This window comes from Salmo salar, chromosome 03 (assembly GCF_965601325.2).
Source record: "Salmo salar chromosome 03, fSalSal1, whole genome shotgun sequence".
In the NCBI taxonomy this organism is placed as follows: domain Eukaryota; kingdom Metazoa; phylum Chordata; class Actinopteri; order Salmoniformes; family Salmonidae; genus Salmo; species Salmo salar.
In genome coordinates, this window is record NC_138293.1 from 74031053 (window position 1) to 74042000 (window position 10948).

Here is a 10948-nt window from a genome sequence, read left to right on the forward strand (position 1 = left end):
ATTTGGAAGACCCATTTGCGACCAAGCTTTAACTTCCTGACTGATGTCTTGAGATGTTGCTTCAATATATCCACATAATTTTCCATCCTCATGATGTCATCTATTTTGTGAAGCGCACCAGTCCCTCCTGCAGCAAAGCACCCCCACAACATTTTATTTATTTATTTTATTTTATTTCACCTTTATTTAACCAGGTAGGCAAGTTGAGAACAAGTTCTCATTTACAATTGCGACCTGGCCAAGATAAAGCAAAGCAGTTCGACAACATACAAAAACACAGAGTTACACATGGAGTAAAACAACATACAATCAATGATGCAGTAGAAAAAAGAAAAAAGAAATAAAAATAAATAAATAAATAAAAAAAAAAAAATTAAAAAAATAAGACTATATACAATGTGAGCAAATGATGTGAGATAAGGGAGGTAAAGGCAAAAAAATGCCATGGTGGCAAAGTAAATAAAGTATAGCAAGAAAAACACTGGAATGGTAGATTTGTAGTTTGAAGAAAGTTCAGAGATAAAATATAAATAATATGGTGCAAAGGAGCAAAATAAATAAAATAAATAAATACAGTAGGGGAAGAGGTAGTAGTTTGGGCTAAATTATAGATGGGCTATGTACAGGTGCAGTGATCTGTGAGCTGCTCTGACAGCTGGTGCTTAAAGCTAGTGAGGGAGATAAGTGTTTCCAGTTTCAGAGATTTTTGTAGTTCGTTCCAGTCATTGGCAGCAGAGAACTGGAAGGAGAGACGACCAAAGGAGGAGTTGGCTTTAGGGGTGACCAGAGAGATATACCTGCTGGAGCGCGTGCTACAGGTGGGTGCTGCTATGGTGACCAGTGAGCGGAGATAAGGGGGGACTTTACCTAGCAGGGTCTTGTAGATGACCTGGAGCCAATGTATTTGGCGACGATTATGAAGCGAAGGCCAGCCAACGAGAGCGTACAGGTCGCAGTGGTGGGTAGTATATGGGGCTTTGGTGACAAAACGGATGGCACTGTGATAGACTGCATCCAGCTTGTTGAGTAGGGTATTGGAAGCTATTTTGTAAATGACATCGCCGAAGTCGAGGATTGGTAGGATGGTCAGTTTTACGAGGGTATGTTTGGCAGCATGAGTGAAGGATGCTTTGTTGCGAAATAGGAAGATGATGAGGAACATGATGCTGCCTCCCCCGTGCTTCACGGTTGGGATGGTGTCTTTGGCTTGCAAGCCTCCCACTTTTTCCTCCAAACATAAATATGGTCATTATGGCCAAACAGTTCTATTTTTGTTTCATCAGACAAGAGGACATTTCTCCAAAAAGTAAGATTTTTGTCCCCATGTACAGTTGCAAACCGTAGTCTGGCTTTTTTATGGCGGTTTCGGAGCAGTGGCTTCTTCCTTGCTGAGCGGCCTTTCAGGTTATGTCGATATAGGACTTGTTTTACTGTGGATATAGATACTTTTGTACCTGTTTCCTCCAGCATCTTCACAAGGTCCTTTGCTATTGTTCTGGGATTGATTTGCACTTTTCGCACCAAAGTACGTTCACCCCTAGGAGACATAACGCATCTCCTTCCTGAGCGGTATGACAGCTGCGTGGTCCCATGGTGTTTACACTTGTGTACTATTGTTTGTACAGATGAACGTGGTACCTTCAGGCGTTTGGAAATTGCTCCCAAGGATGAACCAGACTTGTGGAGGTCTATTTCTTTTGATTTTCCCATGATGTCAAGCAAAGAGGCACTGAGTTTGAAGGTAGGCCTTGAAATACATCCACAGGTACACCTCCAATTGACTCAAATTATGTCAATTAGCCTATCAGAAGCTTCTAAAGCCATGACATCATTTTCTGGAATTTTCCAAGCTGTTTTAAAGCACAGTCAACTGTGTATGCAAATTTCTGACCCACTGGAATTGTGATACAGTGAAATAATCTGTCTGTAAACAATTGTTGGAAAAATTACTTGTGTCTTGTACAAAGTAGATGTCCTAACTGATTTGCCAAAACTATAATTTGTTAACAAGAAATTTGTGGAGTTTTATTGACTCCAACCTAACTGTATGTAAACTTCTGACTTCAACTGTATATATATCAGTTTGATAATTATAGAGACCTGATCATCTGTTGAAGAACTTGACCAACACTTCCAAGGCATGTCACCCGTCTGCTCCTCAAACACCTGGTCAAAGCTGAGCTACTGTAAAGGGGTACATCCAGTCGATGCATTTATCTGCCAAAGAATGAATATGTAGCTGTTTGAGATGGACCTTCAACAATCAAACATAACATGACCTTCATTCTTTACTAATCTTGTTTGCCAGAGATGTGTGACTGATAAGTGAGTCTGTTTCGTTATTGCCAGGGCCCTGTCCAGAAACAACCCCTCCCAATTCATCAGGCACTGAGCCAGTGTACAAAAGTTGAGTCTTCAGGCACAATAAAGAAGCTGTTCCCATGCAGTGTCACAGACAGACTGTTATTTCCTGCCATGGTAGTGTTGTCAAGCTGGATGAACATTCAAGCAGTCCCACTGTGAAATTTGGATTCCTCGGACAGTAAAGATTGATTAGTAGGGTATGGCTATAGACCGTAAGCCATTCAGACAAGACGTCCCAAGATGGGAGGGGAGAGGAATGACTGGGGAAAACTGCTACTGTATACATTCAGTTCTGATGAAAGTGGAGTATTTTTGAAGGCACAGGTTGTATGTTGCCATATCATACAAGTATGACAAACAGTCGATTCAGATGAGGTCATGGTGGAAATGGAAGACACTGGAAGATCAGATTCTCAACCAGGTCAGTTTTTGATCAATCCTGGCAAAACTAGAAACAGGAAGTGAAAACGCACACTGCAGTCAGATAAACTGTCTCTCAATACAATGATTGTAATGATCTCATGAGTGATTTTCATTCACAGCTATAATACTGTGAGAAAAGGTTGGTTAAAAAGATATGCAATAAAATATAATTGTTATTCTCTTTGTTCATTTCGCCCAAGCATTCCCTCTCTGTGGTCTCAGGGTTGTGAATAATCCTTATCGGAGAGAGGCGGGGAAGAGTGCTGTGGGCAACACCATCCTGGGCAGAGGGGGTGTTTGGCACGGTGTGGGTGAGAACCAGGAAGGCGGTGAGAAGGCAGGGCAAAGTTGCCGAGAGGCAGGTGACAGTGGTGAACATGACTGGTTGGGAGGGGTTCCCCTCCAGGGACTTCTCTCTGGGGGTCCGGAGGGAGATTGTCCGCAGCAATCCTGGAGGAGGTCAGGGAGAAGTAGGAGGAGAGGAGGCACCAGGAGGAGGACAGGGACAGAAAGGAGATGGAGGAGACGGGAGGGAGAGGAGCCCACAGAGGAGTCCACGAGATGGCAGAAAAGGAGATGAGAAATCAGACAGTGAGCAAAACACTATACTATACCTAAAGTACTCACTGAGAAAGTTGTTTTATGTGATGCCTAAATATGCCCATCAGTTGTCAAATGAGACAGACAATATATACTGTATGTCTGCCAGTATTTATTCAATGTGTTGAAACGATAAAGAATGGAATGTAAAAATACATTGTACTTACACATCTTGTGGTTCAACAGCAGGTGTGGAAAGCAGACCTTGCTGACTTCCTGATTAACTTTATACCTACTACAGTCCAAAAGACATTCATAGCTTCCACTATTTATTTTTAATATGGACTGCCAATATAATTGTCCATGTCCATCAGGGCCACATCCAGGCATAAGTGGTCTCTTAGGGGGCCCCCGACCCCAAAAATTGTGTTGAGAGTTAGAATAGAAGAATACACTAGGTGCAATTTTGAAATTTGGTTGTGCATCAGCAGCGGTTTTCTTATGTCAGTCACTAACTGTCAATCAAATTAGCCATGTCAGCGAACAATTTTTAGATTGGCAAGTTAGGCTAGCCAGCTATCTTAACTTGTGGTAATCATGGCTGAATACCTACCGGGCACGCAGGGCATGTGCCCAGGGGCCCTGACCTCCATGGGGCCCTCATTGATTTTGTTAATCACTCTCACTCATATCATTAACATGGCATAAGTCTTGGCAAAATGTGTAGAATTACAGGAGATAGGTCAGGGCCCTCCTTGATTTTGTTAATCACTCTCACTCATATCATTAACATGGCATAAGTCTTGGCAAAATGTGTAGAATTACAGGAGATTGGCTTTAAAACGGAAAACATTTCTCTCCACCCCATGGCAAATTGGATAGAATTGAAGGAAAGTTGCTGTAAAACTGCACATTTGTTCTCTCTGCCCCATGGCAAAATGTGTAGAATTGCATGAAATTTGTTATAATATTACTAAACTTCTCTCCGCCCCATGGAAAATGTTTAGAATTGCATAAAGCTTGCATTAAAAATGCAAGATTTTCCCTATTCCCCATGGAAAAATGTGTATAATTGCAAGTAATTACCTTAAAACTGAACATTTTCCCTCAGCCGCAAGAGGGGGACCACTAAAATGTTTTGCCTGCGAGGTAGGGGGTGGTGCCCAACAAAATCTTAAGGCCCCCAAAAAGATAGGGCCGGTTCTGATGTCCATGGACAAATACTGTATCATCAGTTTTAGGTATCTCTGAACTGAACTGGACGGAAATGTATAATTACTGGCTCGTTACTGTTTGATAGAACCTTGTTACTGTTTGATAGAACTTATCTGCATGCATAGAACATAGTATTCACATCATTCTCAATTTGCATGATTTTCTGTTATTAATGTGAATATGAATCATTATACCCGCAATCCCTACTACTTCTGAAAATAGCTCTGATTATCACAAGGTACAGTGTGTGTGTGTGTGTGTGTGTGTGTATATATATAGCTGCCTTTGATTACCACACTTGACTGTTGCCAAGGCTACACTGGGGCAAGACACTGGCTGTAAAAAGCTATTGCCTCTCAGGCTGTCCTATGCGAGTCTTCCTGCTTTTGTTTCCTTGTATGTAACATTTTGAAAAGTGATTCCTGTTCCAGGCCAAAGTCCAGAGATAAATGATATGGGCAAGGGATTTACACTTTCTGTACATATAGGATTACATATAAGGAACTCATGTTTTAGGATTATTTATAAATCACCATTACAATAAGTTGTGTGGAAGCAGAAAATATCAGGTTAAACATATGGAGTGTTCTTATTGTGTTCTGTTGTACAACATAATGCCTTTGTCTTGCTGTACACATGACTACAGACTGGTTCACTCTGATGTCCCGTATTAAATTGTTATGATGAAAATGAGAAAAGACCAATTAAAAAGGATTTATTAAATAACTGTTTTACAAAGGTATTTCAGAACACCCGAAACGAGGCCTATTATTATTGACACAAATAAGGCCAGACATAATCAGTCCCTTCCCATTTCATAAAGTCTCATAGAAACCTTTTCACGCAAGTCAATATCAGAATAAATTGCACTAACATGTTTCATTGCCTGTTAGCAAGACGTCTTCAACTACTGGTGAAGGGAGGAAGATGAGTCTTCTGTGCATGTACATGTCAGCAGCACAATCATAGAAACATTATTACATTTAATAAATAAAGGAGAATCAAGTAAAATGCATAATCAAAATGACTGACAGATAGGCAATGTACAGTATGTGCAACTGTACAGTATGTTTGACAGTCCCTAACTTCAAACTGGTAAGTCATTGATGTTGTCCTACATTGATTTTTTCTCTTTCAGATTCTCCTCCAGGAGGGTAAAATGGCTGCGCCAGGATTCTCTGGCACTTCCTGAACTTCCAAATTCCTCTACACAGCGAGTCGTAGATCCTCTGCCAGGAGTCTAGCTCTGTGCGCCACAATGCCGCTCTGGCACGGATGAGCTGGGAGAACTCACTCTTGCTGCCTTTGGCCAGGCACACACTGTCTTTACAGATGAAGAAAACATCCAGGCCAATGAAGAGGGCGTTGAGAGTGATAAAACCAGCCCGCGCCGAGCTGGAGAGGGCTAGTGGGGTGCCTTTGGCCACCTGTCCAATGTCTGGGATGTCCCCTGCTAGCTTGGGCAGGTTTCGTGCTGCTTTGCCTTCCTGGAGCGCCAACTTACCAGCGCTTGCAATCAGATCTTCATTTGCAAGGGCCTTAACACTCAGAGCCGAGGCATAGTCCACTATGGAGTCGATGCCTTTTCCAATGGCCCCGGCTGTGGCAATCACCATCCCTGCCCCCAGCACGCCGTCCACCCCGCTCTGCCCCAAGATGGGCTCCATATTCGTGGCCACATCCTCCAGACACTCCTGGAGACTCTCCACGTCCTCCATGAAACTCTGGAAGACTTCTCTAGCTTTCTTCTCATGGATGCTATTGACCGTCATCTCTGTGATACCAGTAGTTAAACTGTTGACCCCACTGGTGACCCCCAGGCTGACCCCTGCAATGGTGAGAGCCAGTGACACCCCAGCAGTGACAGGGATCAGAGCTAAGCCCACGATGGATAGGATCCCTCCAGCCGCCCCCACTGAGCTGCCTGCTACACTGGAGATCTTAGCCCCCAGCTTCATCCTGTCCAGCTGCACAGCATTCGCCTCCAGATCGGTCAGAAACTGCTCCATTCTGGGTCGGCGCTGGCTGAACCGGCCAATGAAGCACTGAGCAGCCCCTTGGAACAGGAATGTCATTCTGAGGTGCTGGTCCATCCTGACAGAGGAGAGACCGATTCAACATCTATTTACTGTATACCAATAAAATAAAAATATCAACAGAAGTTTAAAGACAACATCCAAACTAAACTTACCTGATATCATTCAGCTGATTCAAATGGTCCATCATATTTTGTATGGACTCTTCACTCACATCACCAAGGTTGACCACAGGGATGTCATTCCTCTTTTTCCAAAACAGCATTGGACTGATGGAGCTACTGTAACAATGCATATTAATTTCAACATTACATTATATTCATTACATTTATATGTGGATTTTGAATTATATCACATAAGCCAAAGAACCTTGTCAAATGACACATCTGAGAAGGACAAAAATGAAGGAAAATAGTACAACTATGCAAATATAAATTATGATATTAATAGTGTTTTAAGATTACTCCCAGGCTGTTGTCTGATCTGTAATCTAGAAGGAAAAAATGTACATCAAGTGTTTGTAAAATGGCAATAAAGAACATTACATAAGTTAATGTTGAAGCAATTGTGATTGGAGCTCCACTTACCCCTTCTCCATTATTTTACAGAGCTGCTGGCTGATTTGTATGTATCTGTACAGCTGGAGGGCCAACACTTCTACATTGAGGAGGTTGGGCATAAAGAAGGCCTTAGCATCCCTCTTAAAGTGGATGAGGAGAGGGCAGGATTTTCTGGCAGCAATGATGACAGCCTGAACACTGGCAGGGCTCGTCCCCTGAGGCAGACAGAGGAACCTGTTCTCCTCAAACACCAACAGACAGGTGACCGCCAGACACTCCACAGCATCCAGGAAGTAATCCAGCTTCTCCAGGCCTCCCAGAGTGTCCTTTAGTACAGCCCCCAGCTCCTTCTCCAGCTCCTCACGCCTACTGTCTGCAGTCCCCTGTGTCAGACCGCTCCATACGAACTCCCCAAACGCCTTGGCCTTGGTCGCTGAGTTACGGACATGGTCGAACTTAAGGTCAATTCTGTCTGCCCTCTCCTTGATGTCCCTCATCATTTCCAGTTCTGTCTCCCTCTGAAGGGCCCATTTGGAATGCCTGTCACAGAACTCCCTCACTGTGTGAATGTGGCTGAGGGTGTCTGAGATGTACTGGCCCAAGAGCTCCCTTGTTAACGCTGATCTGTAACAAAAGAGGGCCTCAGTTAGGAGCTTTACTATTGAATTAAGGATAATCAGTATATCAAATTACAAAGTTGTAGATACAGAGTGCCTATCCAACTTTAACCTTTTATTGAACTTCCTTTATTGAATACCTTGGATTCTTTGTCAACACTGCCCTCTATTGTAAATTTAAAGTAACCCAGCAACACTCTCCTTTCTGCCCCAGTTATTAAGCCTCTTAGATGTAAGGTCCCCTGTTTAGGTTCTGGTACTGACCAACATTTTTGCTTATAAATCGATCTGTGGACACCGTAGATTGAAATGGCTTGCATTGAGCAAAAGCCCTGGTTCCCACAGACACAGTAGTATTTTCTGAGCCTGTGTGATGTAGGATGCGAAAACTGAAACCACTTGAAGCTAGGATGTCCCTCCTATCATTTCATTCGCTCTTCCGACTGTCCATCAACCCCTGAACCCTACATCACAGCCACTGACAAAGCACATGCCTGCAATCATTAACTCATAGTGGAGCAGGAGAGAGTGGTTTCATCATGGTAGCACATTCCGAGATCAAATAATAGCCATAAATCTAAAATAATTTATAGATTAAAAAAATACTTAACAATAACACGTTCCGTTTGTCATAGAGGGCCAGGATTGATATGAGATGAAAGGAGAGTTCCTAACAAGTTCAGGAAGCCAAGCTACAGCAGACAGTTTGATCAAGAGAGACCTTGCAAAAATATGCATTTTCTCTAACACTAAACATACAAATATGTAATTTACAGTTATAAGGAAGGTGAAATCTTAGTCATTTTATAATATGATTATGCTATATTTAGAAAGCATATGTAATTGCAAGCCATATTCATACGATTTTGTTGAATAGGAAATACATCATAAAAAGATTTCATATCTGCATCATATTTGTACTGTGAACTTGAGCTTGTGTCCTGAAAATGCAGCATTACTAGTTATTTTTATGGCCCTCATGATACAGAATTACATTTGGGGATTAAGTTGACGTTTCCGATTACATTTAGTTACAATTAACTGGTTAATAGTCTCACCGTGACATGACGCTCTCCCTGTGTTTGGACATTTCCTGGTTTGGTTGATATCGTTACTCAACAGTGTTGCCTTGTCCCCAGGGCATGTCCAATTTAACTGTGGATAATTTAAAAAAAAATCCCAGACATTACATTTCGTTTCTGATATAAATTTTGAAACAGGATTCACATACATCACATAGCTACATGGGCAAACACGGTGCTTAAATTTGTACATCGGGAGGTCCCGGAACACAGTGAGCGCGAGAGCCACATTTTCTAGACATCAGTGTACAGCAACAATTTCAGACGTCACTGCAGAACACCCGCCATATGCATATAAACACACACTCAGCTGGGGGGTTTACAAGACCCGAATCAATGTAGTAGTAGAACAAATATCACAATATTATAACTTCAAATACAATAGCAGAAAACAGCAGAAAACACATATGATAATATATAGGCCTCCACATATTCGGATTAACTTCACAGTACAGAACAAGTTTGTAAAGGACAACAGTTTTCCTACCTTAGTTTTCAAAACATCCCACAATGACTCTCCCCATGTCAAGTCCATATGTATCTCCTGACAGTCAATTTCTTGCTCAAAACCATGAACAAGCCTGTGCCTATAACGTTTAGTCTCATTCGAAAGCTGTTCGGAAGACTCTGGCTGTAGTGTCTATTGTTTCATTTTGAGTGTTGACTATAACCTGGGTGTCGTCTTTAGCCTTGTCTGCAAGGCTTGCTACCAACAAATGCGCCTTGGTTCGGGGATGTTCAGAAACCTTGTTTTCTGAGGGCTCTTGTCAGAGGCAGAGGATGATACTGTACATTCCACCCACACTTTTGCTAGCTAGTTTTATCCCTCCAGTCGTTTCTAGACCCAAACTCCCTACCTTTTTGCATGTTGTACAGCCACAATTTGAATTCTGCATGACAAGCCAGGGGTTATACGTTTGCTTGTTCTTGCACTGCAAATTGCACCTGCTCCGAGCACTTCTACGGTGGATTTATAAAGTAACGATAGCCTTATGTACCATTATCTCTTGAAGAATATAACTTACTTCCTCATTAGCTTAGTTCAACTCTTGTACCTCATCAAAACCCCAAATATAAGCTTGTTTTACTCCAATGTTTACAAACAAAGTAAATGTAAACAAACACTATACCTTTAATACATCATTAAAACTATAATTTTGATATCATGGATGGCCAGTCCTTGCATCCATAGGTCTGTCTGTGAATTTAAGAGTGATTACAATCTCCAATTCCATCCCTCAGATTTTAGCTGAAACAGGGGCGGGTAAAACGCTTTGTTATTGTTTCAACTGTTTCATTTGTGTAAAGAAATATGGATGTATAAAACTCACTCACCTTGAAAAAGAGGGTGAATGCTGTTCAGTCTCCCTACACCGGAATGTTGTCTTCTCAGTTTCGTTTCCCTTCCTTCACCAAACTCAACTTGGACCCATTGAGCGATGATAAGAACGCGTAGACACGTCACCACCACTCCTTTGAATGGCGAGAAAAGGAACGCCCAAAACAGAGCAAATCCTTAAGTAAACAAATCTGTTGGGTGGAACAATATTGTGGCATATTTTTGGAAATACATTTTTAAGTTTGATGGCGAGACTAAATGAAATGTTCTGTAACATACTAGCGACTTCAGAGGGTAGCTGACTCATGTAGTAACCATTTCAGACAGATGTGGTGTTACCTGTAAAATAAATATAAGGTAATGTTTATATCTCATGTAAAGCAAGTGAACAGCAAACCTGGTTTAAAAAAACAATTAAAGCAACATCTCATGGCACAACGCCTCTCACTCATGTGGCCTACTTTTGTGTGTATGTACTAACATGTATGGGTAACTGATAGATGAACACACGTGCGGACTACATGTTGATGTTTAGATGTATGTCAATTGTAAAGTCTTTCGTCTGTAATGTCTTTTTCGTTATGTGTCAGACCCCAGTACGACTAGCTGTCACCACTGACATCGGCTAATGGGGATCTTAATAAAGTCCTAAATATTACCCTTTCTAACAGTACCTTATTTACCACTTATTTTACCAGGTGTAACCCTTTTTTACCAGGTGTAACCCTTTATAACAGGGTAACTGGCAAATTGGGAGGGGTGGGGAGTGGGG

The 10948-nt window shown here is 41.9% G+C and overlaps 1 pseudogene across 1 annotated transcript; it reads right to left on the minus strand.

Annotated features, from left to right (window-relative positions):
* Positions 1-5242: 5242 nt before the first annotated feature.
* Positions 5243-10324, minus strand: LOC106601561 (uncharacterized; annotated as a pseudogene). The gene is made up of 5 exons (XR_014391240.1): positions 10173-10324; positions 8814-8910; positions 7166-7762; positions 6734-6859; positions 5243-6636 (listed from the first exon to the last, which is right to left on the minus strand). The product of XR_014391240.1 is annotated as an uncharacterized LOC106601561 (transcript).
* Positions 10325-10948: the final 624 nt, after the last annotated feature.